At 34.9% G+C, this 17,675-nt stretch overlaps 1 pseudogene across 1 annotated transcript in view; it reads right to left on the reverse strand.

The window, feature by feature from the left end:
- Window positions 1–1,303: 1,303 nt before the first annotated feature.
- The window catches only part of LOC144322335 (importin subunit alpha-1 pseudogene), a 283,230-nt pseudogene continuing 266,858 nt past the window's right edge, over window positions 1,304–17,675 (reverse strand). Inside the window, exon 3 of the transcript XR_013387989.1 lies at window positions 1,304–4,917. The product of XR_013387989.1 is annotated as an importin subunit alpha-1 pseudogene (transcript). The remainder of the gene's footprint in view (window positions 4,918–17,675) is intronic.

The following is a 17,675-nucleotide window of genomic DNA, read 5'->3' on the forward strand; positions in this document are numbered from 1 at the left end:
CATTTTTGGATTCAATTATTTGATTTTTGGTGTTGAATTGTGTAAGTTCTTAATAGATTTTGGATATTAACCCTTTATCAGCTATGTCATTTGCAAATATCTTCTCCCATTCTGGTGGCTGTCTTTTAGTTTTGTTGATTGTTTCCTTTGCTGTGCTGGAGGCTTTTATTTTGATGAAGTCCCAATAGTTTATTTCTGCTTTTGTTTCCCTTGCCTCAGGAGACCTATCTAGAAAGAAGTTCCTATGACTGTCAAAGAAGTACCTGCCTGTGTTATTCTCTCAGATTTTTATGGTATCAGGTCTCACATTTAGGTCTCTAATTCATTTTGAATTATTTTTGAGTGTGGTATAAGAAGGTGGTCTAGTTTCATTCTTTTACATTTTGCCATCCAGCGTTCCCAGCACCATTTGTTGAAGAGATTTTCTTTTTCCCATTGGATATTCTTTCCTGCTTTGTTAAAGGTTAATTGACTGCATAGGTTTATTTCTGGGTTTTTATTCCATTCTATGATCTATGTGTCTATTATTGTGCCAATACCATACTGTTTTGATCCCTACAGCTTTGTATTATAACTTGAAGTCCAGAATTGTGATGCCTCCAGCTTTTCTTTTCTTTTTCAGGATTGCTTTGGCTATTTGGAGTCTTTAATGGTTTCATACAAATTTTAGGATTGTTTGTTCCAGCTCTGTGAAAAATGCTGTTAGTGTTTTAATAGGGATTGGATTAAATGCGTAGATTGCTTAAGGCAGTATAGACATTTTAACAATGTTTGTTTCTTTCAATCCATGACCATAAAGTACAAATAATTATAAGAGAATATTATGAAAAACTATGTGCCAATAAATTGGACAATGTGGAAGAAATGGATGAATTCCTAGAAACATATAAGCTACCAAAACTGGAACAGGAAGAAATGGAAAACTTGAACAGACCAATAACCAGCAAAGAAACTGAATCAGTAACCAAAAAACAACCAACAAACAAAAGTTCAGGGCTAGATGGCTTCACAGGTAAATTCTATCAAATATTTAAGGAAGAGTTAAAACCTATGCTTCTCAAACTATTAAAAAAAAATAGAAGGAAAACTTCCACATTCATTCTATGAGGCTCCATTATCCTGATACCAAAACCAGATAAGAACTCCACTAAAAAAGCAAATTATGGACCAAAATCCCTGACGAACATGGAAGCAAATCTTCTTAATAAAATACTAGCAAATATTGCTATTATTAGAATGCAAAAATACATTAAGAAAATCATTCACCACAATCAGTGAAATTTATTTAGGGTTGCAAGGGTGGTTCAAAATTTGCAAATCAATCAACATGATACACCAAATTAATAAAACAAAGGATAAGAACCATGTGATCATTTCAATAGATTCAGAAAAATTATTTGACAACATACAACACTCCACATCCATAAAAACCCTCAATAAAGTAGGTTTAGAGGGAATATATCTGAACATAATAAAGCCATCTATGAAAAAAACTCATAGTGGAGAACTTTTCCTCTATGGTCAGGAATAAGACAAGGATGTCCACTCTCACCACTGGTACTTACCATAGTCCTGGACGTCCTGGCTACAGCAATCAGACAACAAAAAGAAATGAAAGGCATGCAAATTGGTAAAGAAAAAGTCAAACTTTCACTATTTGCAGATGACATGATATGCTATATAGAAAACCTGAACAATTCCACCAAAAAGCTGCTAGAATTGATAACTGAATTCATTAAAGTCAAAGGATACAAAATCACTGTACAAAAATCTGTTGCATTTCTATACATCAATAATCAAGCAGCAGAAAGAGAAATTAAGGAAATAGTTCCATTTACAATTGCACTGAAAACAATAAGATACTTAGGAATAAACCCAACCAAAGAGGTGAAAGATTTACTCTAAATAATATAAAACTTTGATGAAAGAAATTGAAGATGACAAAAGAAATGGAAAGACATTACATGCTCATGAGCATTCTTGATGTACTTATGTAAGAATATATTTATCCAGAAGTCTGGATTTATGTCTGATTTATATGTACAATAGTTTATCTAGGATATATGTCCAGATGTAGAATGATGGGGACACTGGGCAAGCATTTTTTTAGCTTTAAGAGAAAGTACAAAACTTTTTAACCAAGTGGTAGTAACCAATTTACACTTCTATCGGCAATACAAAGTAATTCCAAATCCTGTACACCTACATCAGCAACTGATGTAGTTTAATCTATGCCAATTTAGTGGGTTTAAAATCGTGTGTCATTGTGGTTTTCATTTCTATTTCTCTAATAATGTCATTGAGCATCCCTCAATGTTATTTGTGTATTTGTGTTCGTATGGACTTGTTGATATTTTTCCCCAGTTTTCTAACTTGGTTGTTTACCTTTTAATTTAAAAAAATTTTTAATTTTTAAAAATGTTCTGTGTAGTATGTTAATCTCAGTTAATGAGTTGCAAATATTTTATCCTGGTCCATGACTTGTATACAGGGACTTCAATATCCCATTTTAAACAATGGATCAATCATTCAGATGGAAAATCAATAAGAAAACACTGGACTCAAATACACATTAGACCAGATGAACCTAACAGGCATATTATACAGAACATTGCAACCAACAGCATTAGAATACACACGGGACATTCTCCAGACTAGATAATATGTTAGGCTGCAAACCAAATGATAAGAAACTTAAGATTGAAATCACATGAAGCATGTTTTCCAACAACAATGTATGAAAGCCAGAAATCAATTACAAGAGGAAAATTAGAAAATCACAAATATGTGGAGGCTAGTTAGCACACTGATAAACAACTAATGAGTTAAAGAAGAAATAAAAAAAGATAAAAAAATATCCTGAAAAAATAAAAAAAATAAATAGGAAAACTTATGAGATACAGCAAAAATAGTTATTAGAGGGAAGTTTATTTATTTATTTGTAAAGAAAAGGGTGGAATTTAATCTTTATTTACAGGACACTGTAAGATAGAAGATCCCACATAGAAATCAACAACCCACTGAGAGGAGCTTCATACAGTTTGTACAGTTCAGAACTGGTCAAGTATAGTTTCGTTGTAAAAAGTGCTACAATAACAAAGCACATTTAAAAAGAGTTGTTAGTAGAGAAAGTAAGACAAACAACTACCAAACAGTACTCAACAAACAACTTTGTCTCAGCTGTACAGTCTAAAAGTTAAAGGTCCCTGGAGTGCCATCCTGAACTTGAAATGTATAGCCTTCAGAGGTAGTTTCAGGCACAACATTCTGGTCTTCCTCTTCCTCTACAGAGAATACTTCTCAATCAAGTTTAATGAAGCTTTGTACACAGACTCATTTTCATGGTTTTGTAGAGCTTCAATTTTGTCCAAACCCCCACAATCTTCAATCATTATACTAAGTTTCTCAGTTTCACCTAGTTTCTCAGCAGCCTGAAAGATGTTTGAAATGGCATCCAGAATAACCAGAATAATTTTGGTATCTTTTGCAGTTAAGAGGTTCATCAATGGTTCTATTACGCCACAATGAACGAGGTATGCAATCTGTTCAATTGTTCCACCACTTGTATAGTTGGTCACAGCCCATACAGCTTCCATTGTGTCTTAAAGTCTGCCTTAGAGAGAACACCAACGAGGAATGGGACTAATCCGTGATTCACAACTTGCTGTATCTGGTCCTGGCGACCAGCTGTGATGTTTGACATTGTCCATGTAGCTTCCTTCTGAATATTAGTTTTGGGGTTTGTTAGCAGGCTGGGAAAGACAGCAAGTGCTCCGGCATCTATTATAACCTGAGTCTGTTCATCTGTCCCAGTGACAATATTTCCTATGGCTCTTAGCGTAGGAGTCGCAATGGGTAATTCAGTAGCTCCTAGAAGTTTCACAAGTTGGGGCACAACTCCTGTTTTCACAACCATTTCAATCCATTCATAAGGTAGGGAATGGCCCAGCATGTATCTGCTAATACATCTGGATCATCATGATGTAGGAGACGAACTAAGGTAGGAAGAATCTGCTCAACCGCATCTAATGGGGGTGCTGGATTCTTGTTGTGACAAAGGTTTGAGAGTGCCCAAGTAAGGTTACATAAGTAACCACATGCTAAAGATGACTTATCAGGAACTGCAAGGAGAGCCAACAGTGGGTCAGCTGCACCATACTTGATAACCAAGTCTCGAAAAACTGAACCATCACTTGCAATGTTTCCTAGAGCCCATACAGTTTGTTCACTGATGTGGGCGTGGGAAGATGCCAACAGAGAAATGAATGCTGGGATAGCACCTCCATCAACCACAGCCTTGGTCTGTTCTGATGTTCCAGAAGCAATGTTAGTGAGGTCCCAAGCAGATTCGAACTGAATAGGACTACAATCAGTTCTGCCCAAGAAGGACAAAATTTTTGGAATCAAACCAGCCCGGATTACGTTGTCTATGGGGGGCTGTTTTCCCCTAGAAAGTAGTTTCCTAGCAGCTTGAGTAGCCTGGAGCTGGCTTTCCAAATTGTTGCTATTTATGCCTTTGACCATGTCATCAACAGACCAATCTACAGTGCCCTGGTTGTTGCGGTTCTCCTGCCGTGGAGAGGTAGCATCATCAGGAAATGAGCTTATATTTCTCCTTTTCAGCATCTGGTCCTCCTTCTTCGCTTTCCTCAGCTCCACATTAACTTCTATTCGGCGCCGCCTCATTTCCGTACTGTCTTTCCCCTTGTTCTTGAATCTGTTAAGGCGGGCAGCTGGGGAATTAGCATTCTCGCTGGTGGACATGGTTATGAGACAAAGGGAGAAAGCTGCACGCGGGCTCAGGCTTCCCCGGGAGGCGGTGCGGGGCGCGCAGGCTGCGGGTGGGCTGCCCTCAGACTGTCCACAGGGATCAGCCCAGAGACGGTGTGCCAGAGGGAAGTTTATAGTGAAAACCAGCTGCATTAAGAAAAAAAGAAAGATGTCAAATAAGCAACCTAATTTTATACATCAAGAAAATAAAAAAAAGAGCAAGCTAAGGTCAAAGTTAGTAGAAGAAAGGAAATAATAAAGATCAGAACAGAAGCTAATAGACTAGAAACTAGAAGGACAATAAAAAAAGAACAATGAAACCAAAAGCTATTTTTTTGGAAGGTGAAACTGATAAATCTTGAGCTAGATTAACTAAGAAAAAAGAGGCTCAAATAAGTAAAATCAGAAATAAGGAGGAGATTTACAACTAATAACACAGAAATTATAACGATTATAAAAAACTACTGGGAGCAATTATATACTAAAAAATTAGATAAACTAGAATAAATGAATAAATTTCTAGCAACGCACAACCTAGCAAGAGCAAATCATGACGAAATAGAGAATTTAAACAGATCGATAATGAGTAGAAAATCAATAATCAAAAGTTTCCTAAAAAAGAAAAGTCCAGGACCAGATGGCTTCACTGAATTCTACATATGTTCAAAGAATTAATGTCATCGCTTCCCAAACTCTCCCAAAATATTGAAGAAGGGGGAATATTTCCAAGCTCATGTAAGTCGGTACAGCCATTATGAAAAACAGTATGGAGGTTCCTCAAGAAATTAAAGATAGAACTACTATATCATCCAAAAATGCCACTTCTGGGTAAATATCCAATGAAAATATAATCATTAGGGATCCCTGGGTGGAGCAGCGGTTTGGCGCCTGCCTTTGGCCCTGGGCACGATCCTGGAGACCCGGGATCGAATCCCGCATCGGGCTCCCGGTGCATGGAGCCTGCTTCTCCCTCTGCCTATGTCTCTCTCTCTCTCTCTCTCTCTCTCTCTCTCTCTCTCTCTCTCTCACTGTGTGCCTATCATAAATAAATAAAATAAAATAAAATAAAATTAAAAAAAAGAAAGAAGAAATCCTGTTATTTGTGGTATGAATAAACCTGGAAGGCATTATGCTAAGTGAAAAAAAACAGACAGTGAAAAACAAATACTGCATGAATCACATAAGTGGAATCTCTAATCACCTCCCCAAAAGTCAAACTCATGGAAACACAGTAGAATTATGGTTGTCAGAGGCTGAGGATTGGAGGAAATAGCGAAAGGTTGGTAAAGGATAGAAACTTCTAGTTATAAATGGTTAAGATCTAAGGAGTTAATATATGATTATAGGTGATATTATTGGAATGTATAATTGAAATTTGTTAGGAAGACATACTTCAAGGGTTTTCACTAAAAAAAGAAAATAAATATATAGGGATAGATGGTTTAATGAAGTCATTGTGAAATATTTCAAATTATCAAGTTGTACACATTAAATGTATTATTTTTTTTTGTCAATTATACTTCGAACAATCTGAAAAAGTTCCTTTCTTATTTGAAGGTCATACGGATATTCTCCTATTTTGTCTTCTAAAAATTTGTAAACATTTCTTATTATATTTTGCTTTTCAAATATTTTGGAATTTTTGTTAAGGTGTCAAGTTTCCATACATTGTTTTATTGTTTTATTTATCTATTTCCACTTTCCTTATATCTAATTGTTTTATTTACTTACAGTAGATTTAAAATAAAACTTTTTATGTCATTGGAAGGTGTGTCTTTTTATTCTTTGGACATGTTCTGACTCTTCCTTGCTCTTATTCTTTTGTATGAAAATTAAAAAAAAAACTTAAAACCATTAAGTCTAAAACAAATATAACTGTTCCAGCATTTTGATCAGAATTTTATTGTAATTACTGCATACTATACAGATTATGGTATCCAAACAATATTAACATTTTTATGAACATGGTATATTTTCTATATATTTAAGTGTTTTCTATATATTTTAAGTGTCTTTCAATATAGCTTGTTTTTCCACAAATTTTATGCATTTCTTCAATTATATTTATTTCTGTGTATTTAAAGTTTTGTTGTAATTTTAGATGGCTTCTTCTATTTTAATTACGTATATTACATATTCTTTGCTGATGCATAGAAATGAAATAATTTAAAATACTTATTGAAAATAAAAACTTGGTAAATTATCTTATGAGTCCTAATACTTATCTATAGATCCTTTTCAATTTTCTATGTAGGCAATAATTTCCTTTGCAAATACTGATTTTTCCCCATTTCTATTCCTTATACCTTTTGTTTTCTTTCCCTATCTTTATTCCCTAACCAGGACTTTCAGTACAGTGTTTAAAAGTATCAGTGAAATTATCTTTGTCTTACTTTGGTCTTAAAGGGAATATAAACTTTTCACATTTAGTGTGATGACTGCTGTGGGTTTTATATCAATTCCTTTTTTCAGATTAAAGTATTCCCTTACATTGATAGTTTGTTAAGAATGTTGCCTAAAGGCCATATTTTAGCCAAATATTATCTGGTATATTTTGGGATAATTTTGTGATATATGTTGTTTTCTAATATCTTTAATTTTTCTTTCATCTACAGTCATAAGTGTATGTTTTGCAGATACACTGGGCTATTTTTTTCCTCATCTTTCTCCATCTGCTTCTATTTTTTTAAGGTTAGGATAGCAGCATCATAAAATATATTGGAGTGTTTTTCCTCCTTTTAAATATTCTGGAAAATTGTATATAAGTTTGAATATATTTGTTCTTAGATCACATAGATAAAATGATCTTGTTTAGTATTTTATTTGTAAGAAGATTTTAATTACTTTTTCAATTATATTAATGACATTCAACTCAACTATTGCTTCTTAATTGATAGCATTTTTGTTTTAAATGTGAGCTAGAGTCCAAAGACAATGTTTGACTCATGTATAGTACCAGTGTTATTATTTTTTTGTTGGTAATGCAGTTCCTGCATTTCATCTTCTTTCACATTTAACTTGCTAATGAAGTGCTCTAATTGTAATGTATGCTTTTCTCTCTATATTTCTTTTTGTCTGTCCCATGAGACATCATGTAATCAAAATTCATGCTAAATTACATGAAACACTTCATAGAAGAGCATAATTAAAAATAAAAACATATTTCCTATAAAACATATGTAAAGCCAATGAGCAGGATGCTCATTTTGCTGCTGCTGAATTTATGGTTCATGATATTAAGCAGCACTAATATTTAAGATGAAGATTAGAGGGTTTAGAATATGTATCTTTGAGAAGGAAAACCTATAAATTGAAGCAGCTGATGGGAAAAACTGCCTAGTTAACATCTGCCAGGAGATAACCAGGAGATAAAGCATAGTAGAGCAAATTTTATTAGTGCCCTTTCCATATGAGTGCACAGAAGCCTGATTTCCAACTCCCAGTGCTTGTTTTTCTTTTTTTCCTAAAGAGTTTGGCTCTCAGAGCCTTCTTAGCTTACCTGGTCATTGGCAGTGTCAGAAGGTTAATGCCTCTTCTCCTTCCTGGGGTCCTCAGCTAATGGCAATTGGTATATAAAAATATCCCAGCTTTCTCTCCTTCCTAATGACATCACTCTGAAGCAAATGCTGGATAGTGATTCCCAGAATTCCCCAGTTGTTGGGGGAGGTCATGGAGACGGCATGTTGACCCACAAGCTGGGCAATGGGAGCCTCCCCACCTTCTCCTCTATCCTTGGAATGTTTTCTTCACCCTTTCCTATCCTTAATGTTTTCACCTTCTCCTCTATCCTTGGAATTTTCTCCTCACCCTTCCCACAGTGAGAGTCATTTTCAGGGACATAGCCTTGAGAGAATAATGTGTTGAGATCATTTGGATGGTATACATGAGTGAACCCAGTTAAGGCCTCTGTATAAACTTTTGGTGACCTGGTGTGGAGATCTGCTCATTTTGTGGCCACCCAAGACATACTTTGTAAGTAAATTCCTGTCCTACTACAATGTCCACTTACTAATCTGGAGTGGTCTACCTCTCTGTTCAGTCTCTCTTTGCCCTCTGTGTTATGGGGACCAGTTAGCAAACGAGCTAACTGAGCTACTGTTTCCCTAAGTGGTAACTTGATTTATGCACTTTTTTTTCCTTTTTGGCTGTTTTCTCCTTCATCTCATTTCCCCTATCTTGTCTATATTTCCTGGAATTACATTCCAAATAAACCAACTGTACTTGAATACCTTTCTCAGGACCAGCTTATTTGAAAACCCCACAAAAGCAGAAATATTCCTAGTAAATGTGTCCTAAGGATGATTTTGTGTAATTAGACAACTCACTAGCCAAATGATCACAATACTTCCATTGCTAGTCCTGGGTGATATAACCTCTGGCATATATGTATTTTATTTTAAAGATTCATGTACTTTTTGGAGGCAGGGGGAGGGGCAGAGGAGAGAAAGAGAGAATCTCAAACAGACTCCCTACTGGGTATGGAGCCTGATAGGGGGCTCGATCACAGGACCCCAAGATCATGGCCTGAGCCAAAACCAAGAGTCACGCTTAGCCAAGTGCGCCACCTAAGTGCTCCTCTGGCATGTTTTTACATCACAATTACTAAGAATTTTCTCTGGAATGAATCAAAATGGGATCCAGGTGTAAGAAGATAGACTATGCCATATTTCTGACATTTGAGTGTTATTGAAATAATGTTAATTAGAAGGCCCATGGAATTGGTTGTTTTGGTCAAGTGTCATCAATGAGCCAAGGAAGCAAATGTGCAACTTATGTCGCCCAATTCCCAACTCGGGATATAGTGAGAGAGCCAGAAGTACTCTGGGACTTTTGAAAGAGATACTCTTCTTCTGTAGGCAAGAAAAAATTTAAAAAAAAGTTGATAGCAGGCATTAATTCTCAGGATCTCTAGGTCTATTAATTCCTCTCTTCAGTATTCTTGTATATATATTTTTGTCATTTCTGTTAAAGAAATGAAATTACTTTTAAGACATGAAAAGTCAGGTACTTTGTAGTACCACATTGAAAGCCACCTACTTTGACTATGTATTTCTTGTGAGGGTTAAATATATTTCTTTAGAAGCCTTCATATTTGATGCAATCTGGGTTAATAGATGACTGGCTAATCAAAAAGTCAATTGAAACAGAAAATTGGGGGCAGCTCTGGTGGCTCAGCGGTTTAGCACCGCCTTTAGCCCAGGGCCTGATCCTGGAGACCCGGGATCGAGTCCTGCGTCCAGCTCCCTGCATGGAGCCTGCTTCTCCCTCTGCCTGTGTTTCTGCCCCCCTCTCTCTCTCCCTGTGTCTCTCATGAATAAATAAATAAAATGTTAAAAAAAAAAAGAAACATAACATTGGTGAAATAAGAGACAATCATTTCTTTCAGTTTAACTTAAATATATGTGCATATGCCTACCAATATCAATATATTTGGAGAGCCAGGGCATATGTTTGGAGGATGACCCCATCCATATTTTATCAGTTTACATAGCCTTTAACTTAATAAAGTAAGATGCCACTACCTGAAAGTGGTTTATTTACGTAATGCACATTCAGTATATTAAGGGTCAGTACTGTCAATTATACTGGTCAATTGGTTAAGTAGAGGTCAATGAAAAGATCTTTTATTGTTTCACAGATGAATTTCATGGGCTTCTGAAAAGAAGTATGGTTATGGCATAATAATCTAGAAAATGTGTTAGAGTGACAGAGTTTCTAAATACACCAGGATGTGAAAATGCTGTAAATAATGTTTATTGACAAATGAACATAATACTATAGAAGAATGATAAAAAAAATTTTTAAATTATGGATTTTCCTCTTTTCTCCTTTTTCTACAGTTTTTATTTAAGCTTTTACCATTTCTTACTGGGATATTTGAGGTGCAGGGATGCATATTTTTGCATTTGATATGGGTCTTTCCTGTATTCTAGTTTTGGGAACATGTGGGTAAATTACTAATCTGTCCCCAAAATGGACATTAAAATAGTTATTAAATATTAGAAATGTTATAAGCACTACTAAATGAGATTATACATACAAGTAGTAAGTACAGGAATAGGATTATTGAAAACACTTTGTAAAAATGAATTTTAATAATAATATTAATAAAAATTATAATAGCAAAGGTTATTCATCTAGATAGTGCTTTAATCCTGGATTTTTTTTTTTTGAAGTTTATATTTTTTTTTCCTTGAAATCACTTGTGGAGGCAATGAGGAGGCTACATTTTTTAGGATATGTTTTCTTCTATTTCAGTAGATTTTCAGAAAAGTAGATAAATTTTGTTTTTATGTCTACCATTTTATATGAATACTTCTAGAATAAAGAGCAAGTTTAGAAAGAAAAAGACTCCATGATACATTGTTAATCCTGTTAGGTGTTAAGTAGGAAAAATAAGAGTGTATATTTGTAAATAGTATAATCTAATCTTTGTAAAAGCAAACAACACATCCAATCTTTATCCAAAATAAATGCAGATATGTTTATGCATGTGGATTTGTACCAAGTTTTTATAAACTTGGTTGGAAGTTGGTTATTAATATATAGGGGTTGGAAGAGAGGTTATTTATATATATATATTGGTCCACTATTCAAGAGGACATATTACTTTGATAATTTTAAATATATTTAAAATTTTCAGCATATGAAAAGATCAAGTCATTTGGATCATTCACATGTAAAAGAGTAAGCAAATCATGCCATTTTCAAAACATTTATATTAAGAAAGTTATGAAAACTTTTTTTAAAAATTAAGAGGACAGGCCTTATTCCCTGATACTCTCTTTCCCATGACCCTTTTTTCTTTCTCAGCAGTTAAAACAGATGCCATTTAGAAATTTAAACTAAGTTTCAGATCGTGAATGTTAATTTAAATACATTCTAGTAATCATTTCAGGAAACCATACTGTCCGCTAGCAAATATCAGTTTTCTTCTGGATGTAAGCATTTGGAAGAATAAAAAAATATTAGTTTTGTTCAGCATTTGCTTCAAAACTTCTTGGGATAGTGGGACCTGCTAAAAATAAGTGAAATGGTCAAAGGACACATCTCTTATCTATCATTTGCTAACTTCTTTGATTGCTGTAAAGTAATAAGCCACATCCTTTGGGGAGTGGATTTCTTCCCAGAAATGAGTCACTCTACATTCCATTAATATTTTCAGGTCCCTAAAGATAGAAGTCTATTACCAAATATAATTTTATGAAAAAAGTTGATAAAATTGCTTTAAAAATGACATTTCAAAATAAAAAGACAATGGAAGTGCTTATTTTTATATTGTTTTAATACACTAATTTAAAGAATATAAAAATTCAAAGTACTTTATTTTTTATTTTTAAGATTTTATTTATTTATTCATGAGAGACACAGAGAGAGAGAGAAAGAGAGAGAGAGCACACGCGTTAGAGACACAGGCAGAGGGAGAAGCAGGCTCCACACAGGGAGCCCTACATGGGACTGGATCCTGGATCCAGGGTCTCCAGGATCAGTCCCTGGGCTGAAGGCGGCGCTAAACCGCTGAGCCAGACGGGGTGCCCTCAAAGGACTTTAATAGTATATTTCTTGACGTCCTCAGTCTCCAAATACAACATACAATCTATTTTGATAGTTTTTCTGAAAAAGTTTTCAGAAAAAAAAGTCATACTATATCTCTGATTAAATTAATATGTTGTGGTTCACTAATCAGAAGTAGTCAAACTGGTGTGTACAGATAGGTATGATCAGATTTCTCCAGAATTTTCTTGAGAGGAAGCAGGCCTCACAGAAATAATTTGCTCTATTTCCTTTTCCAGTTTTTTTCCCCCCAACTCTCACACTTCAGTTTACTTAATCACCAAATCTAATCTCTGCCCTAGGCCTGGGAGTGATGCCTCTTTTTATTGCCAAGGGCTGGAGGTCTGTTTGGGGGAAAGGTTTAAATACCTTACATTATCTTAGGTGTGGCAGATACCTTGTCAGTTGTCCTGCATAGAGCTTGTGGTTGTATGTTTCTTGCAATGGGCCTTCACCAACTTGTGGAGCCATTGTTTGGCATTCCTGTTCTATATGCTATATACTGTTTTACCTTGACAGTCTGCCCCACACTTGTGTTTCTCAAGAAAGTAGGGCATCTTTATGTATTTACCATCACTCCCAAAATGTCAAAGTCATCTCCCTTCTGTTGTCTGTCTGTGTGCAGTGGTGCCTTTTGGTGTGTTGTTTCTGCTTCCATGTCTTATCTATATTGCTTGGTTCTTGGTATTCCTTTATGGAGCTCACTTACTGCTAAGAACTTCTTATCACACCCTCTTGCTGGATTTCCCTCTCAGTGACTTATTGGATACCATTGTTTCTCAACAACATCAGAAACTCTATTTCCATAGCTTATGTCCTTTTGAAAATTTTCTTTTAATTTTAATTTCTACATTTTGTTTTATGGTTTCTGTTAACTATACAGAATCAATCAAGGGTTATCAGTAGTAATATCAAGAAATACTAATAATGACGGTAAGAGCTTGTCCTCCTTTATTACTGAAATGTCAACAATATTCAGACAATGAAATTATGGATGTTTATACTTTTAAAACAGTCTTTAATATCATTTTATTATTAGATCTGCCTCATAGTTCTTTACTCACTCATCCCCGTGGCATTAACAAGACTACCATATTGTTTGGATAGACCCTTATCTATTTTGTGCTTCTGTTTTAAAGTTCAAAATTAATCTTACTTCAGTGAACAATGACTAAATTCTGAATTCTTGTTATAGAGATACTTGAGTTTCTTAGTGACTTTCAAAGTAGAGAAGACTGATAATAAAACTAACTGAATAAATCTGCCCTTCTTTTATTTATATATTCATTCATGATACATAATAAGTTATCAGCTAAGCCCTGAGAATATATATTTGGAGACTATCTTTACTCTTGATATTCTCACAGTATAAAGGGGAAAGATTATTTGTAAACAAATAAATTAGCATACAGTGTGCTTGGTACGAAGGGAGAAAGTTAGGACACTGCTAAAGGAGAGACACTACCCCAATCAGAAGCACTCTATTAATTATAGAGGTTGGAAATTGAGTATGATTTGTTTTCTCAGTTATTGATTCTTTCCACTCTCCAGGGTTTTTAGGATGAATCCTTCATTGTATATCTCCTTTGTTCTATAGCAAGTTCTATTCCAGAATCCTGGCTCAACTACTACTCAATAAGCACATGTTTACACAAAAAGCTGAGAGAAGTAGTGTTCATTTGAGGTATATTTGACATCATTTTTTGTTAATTGCTTCCAGAATATATATATCTCTTCTCTTTTTTCTTTTGTGTTTATTCGTCTTCCTCAGGTGCTTCTGCACCTTGGTCTATACTTCATAGGTGCTGGATATACAAGTGTAATAGTAATAGCACTGATTTTAGAATCCTGGCTTGACCATTTCCTAGGTGTATAACCTTGGGTGAATTACTAATTATTCTCAGCATGTTTTTATTCATGTGTAAAATGAATTAATGTCAATTTGTCAGCATTAGTATGCAATTAAATAAGGATGCAGAGTACTGTTTTATCTTGAAAACAGTAAAAAATAAGGAAGTTATCTCGATCTCCTACTCTCCTATTCAAATGACTTACCAAAACAACTTTGAAACATATATTGGGATAGTACACACAGTATTCAGCACACACTTTGGCTTAAAATTCAGTTGAACTATTTTAAGAATAATGATAACTATAATCATAGAGTAAAAATCAAATTGCCCGGGAAAGGTCAGAAAACTATTCTAGTAGCTTTTCATTGTAGTTGTTTTCAGTATAGAAATGCATACAAGTTCAAACAACAAAAACATGCCATAATAATCACAAGTGATTGGGCTTTGTAAATAAAAAATATATGTGTTTCTCCTTCCTTCTGGAAAGTTCAAGTACATAATACAGTTTTAAAATTCCCTGTAGAATAGTGACATGCTACATGCTATTCTTAAATGAGTTAGGTTAATTTTTCCTATTATCATACAAGTTAAATTTGGATTTATGCAAGCATATAGAGCAGAAGCTCTGCAGAAGTCTAAACAGACAGCAGCACAAACATTTGCCTTTGGAGAAATCCAGAGATGATTCAAAGAATTACTATAAGAATTGAACCTCGAGAAGTCATTTGAAAATGGAGGAGGTTAACTGGTCAGAGAAGCCAGAGAGGAAATAAAACACAAATAAACAGGGCACCTGGGTGGCTCAGTTGTTTAAGTGGCTAACTCTTAATTTCAGTTCAGGTCATGATCTCAGGGTCATGAGATTGAGCCTGCATCCAGCCCTATGCTCAGTGGGGAGTCTGCTTGAGATTTTCTGTCTCCCTCTGCCCCTCCAACCCCCACTAATTCTCTCTCTCTCTCTCTCAAAAATGAATAAATAAGTAAGTAAGTAAGTAAATAAATAAATAAATAAATAAATAAAACACAAACAAAACCAAAAACATACCCAGGAATCCAAAAATATATATTTTTTTAAAGTGAGGAAGAGGGAAGGAAAGGATGAAGAGATGAGAAAAAAGATGTATTACTGGGCCAAATGGTGAATCAATTCCATTTCCTTGAGATGACAAGTGGAATGAATTTGACTTGAATTTTTGAAGCTATTTCAGCACACACAACCTTCTAATCCGAATGGAATTTTACTATGACAAAGAAAAGGCAAATATAAGATACCAGAATTTTCTTTCTATAGAAACTATGAAAATCAGTTGGAATTTGGACAGATCAAAGATCCAAATCAGCTCAAGAATTTGACAAATATTTGTTGTGTCCCTACCCTTTGTATCATCATCATCAATCATCATCATTATCATCGTCATCATTTCAGGTGATGGTTGTAACGTGATTAGGAACTGATCCTTTTCTTCAAGGGTGTCACCAGTATTGTGAGGCAGATACTCAGGTAAAATCACATTTTATGTTCTCTACTGGAAATAAGAACGCTATGACATAGGAAACAGAGGAGAAGATTTATCCCAATTTGAAGACTTTATAAAACTTTCCTTGGGATATAAAAAAATAAATTTTGTTTATACAGAATTTATGGAGTGAACAAAGTGTAGAAAGTTGGCAAGTTTCTAGGGAGTGGTGGCAGCATGAGCAAAGTTGCAAATGCATGAACCAGCATGCTATGTATAAAGAAATTAAAGAAGTTTTTGTGAGAATTTGGAGACAGGAATTAAAGTTGGTAGGTGTTAGGATATAAAAGACTTTCTATGTGAAGATAAGGAGATTTGATAGAAAGGAGATTCTGTAGATTGAGTGTCAAAGAGCAAGCTCTACAGATAATCTCTTTTGGGGGGGGGCCACATTAAATAAATATTAAAAATTTGAGGTTTTGTATTAGAGGCCGATGCCAGTGCTTTTATAGCAGCACAGGTTCTTCATTTCCTCATGGCAGTAATCTCCTGAGATGAGAAGGCTTCTACTCAGGGCATATGTTCTCTGTTGTGCCACTATGGTCATTCCTCACACAAAGTTTACATATATATTTACTAACTTTATTCCTATCCCACCCAATTAGACATTTGACTTTTCTAACTCTACTCTTGATGTTGGTTATCTATACATGAGGAGGACTATTAATGCATTTTAATTTCTGGCATGATATGTTTAATTGGGGGAAGATGAGGCTGGATTTGTGGAAAGACCAGAAGGAGAGCAAGAAATAGGTAGAACATTTACAAGGTTGTAATCATTAATGTGAAGCCTAACTAGAACTTGCTTAAATTTAGCATAATTCAGTCATTTTCTGGGTGTGAGGAAAAGAGAGGACGCTATGATTACAATTAGTTTTGTGGATTGGTGTTTAGATTGATGATCAAACCCGTAATTAAGATAGAACACACAATAATAGATTTGAAGGAGAGAGAGAGAGATGTGTTCAATTTTGGATAACCTGAGTTTGAAGTCCCTGGGGGTCAGGTGAGCAGTGAATTGTACTTGTAAAACAGAAGCTCAGTGGAAGGGCCAATACTAAGAATATGCGTGGTATTTAAAACCATGAAAATAGGTAAAGTCTTGAAAGTAACGATAGAGCAAGAGAAAATCCTGGAGATTGGGACATGGGAAACAGAAAGAGAGGTAGAATAATACATGAAAAAATGAAGGAATCTGAGAATTATAGATAAAATCAGAAAAAAAATGTCCTTCACCCTCTGAGTCTATTTGGTTTCTGAGTTTAGCCAGCAGGAGTTTTGATGGTAAGAGATACCTTGAATGCTCAGAGCATTCAAGGGGATAGGGAACTTTAGGTAGTAAGTGGTTAGTAGTTTCAAAGTCATAAGACTAGAGCTCAAATGCAATCATATAGAAATTATGGTGATCTTTTCTTGAGTAATTTCAATGTAGTGATAGAGATAGAAGCCAGAAGCCAGGAGAGTGAGGAGTAAATGGAAGATGTCCAGAGTCAGTGAGAATAAACTACTTTCAAAAAGCTTGACTGACAAAAAAAGAAAAAGAAAAAACAAACAAACAAAAAAACCAAAACCTAACCAGAATGATATCAAGAGTTGGTTGCAATATCTAGAAGGGGCTTACATTATACAGAAGAGACTGGGACATGCTATTCACATACTACTGATTATAAACTTACAGAAATCTTTTGCATGGATTTCAAAAACTAGAAAACCAGAATAGTTCTAAATACAACAAAGTATAACCCATTATCATTGAGGTTTTTGTTATTTATCCTTATAAATTTAAATTTATTTCTTTCATATCTACCATTTAAAAAAATCTGAGAGGGCACATGGGTGGCTCAGTTAAGTGTCCAACTCTTGATTTCAGCTCATGTCATGATCTCAGGATTATGAGATGGAGCTCTTCATTGGGCTCTTTGCTAGGCATCATGCCTGCTTAAGATTTTTCTCTCTCTCCCTCTGCTCCTCCCAGCTCCCC

This window comes from Canis aureus, chromosome 10 (genome assembly GCF_053574225.1).
Source record: "Canis aureus isolate CA01 chromosome 10, VMU_Caureus_v.1.0, whole genome shotgun sequence".
NCBI classification, from domain to species: Eukaryota; Metazoa; Chordata; class Mammalia; order Carnivora; family Canidae; genus Canis; species Canis aureus.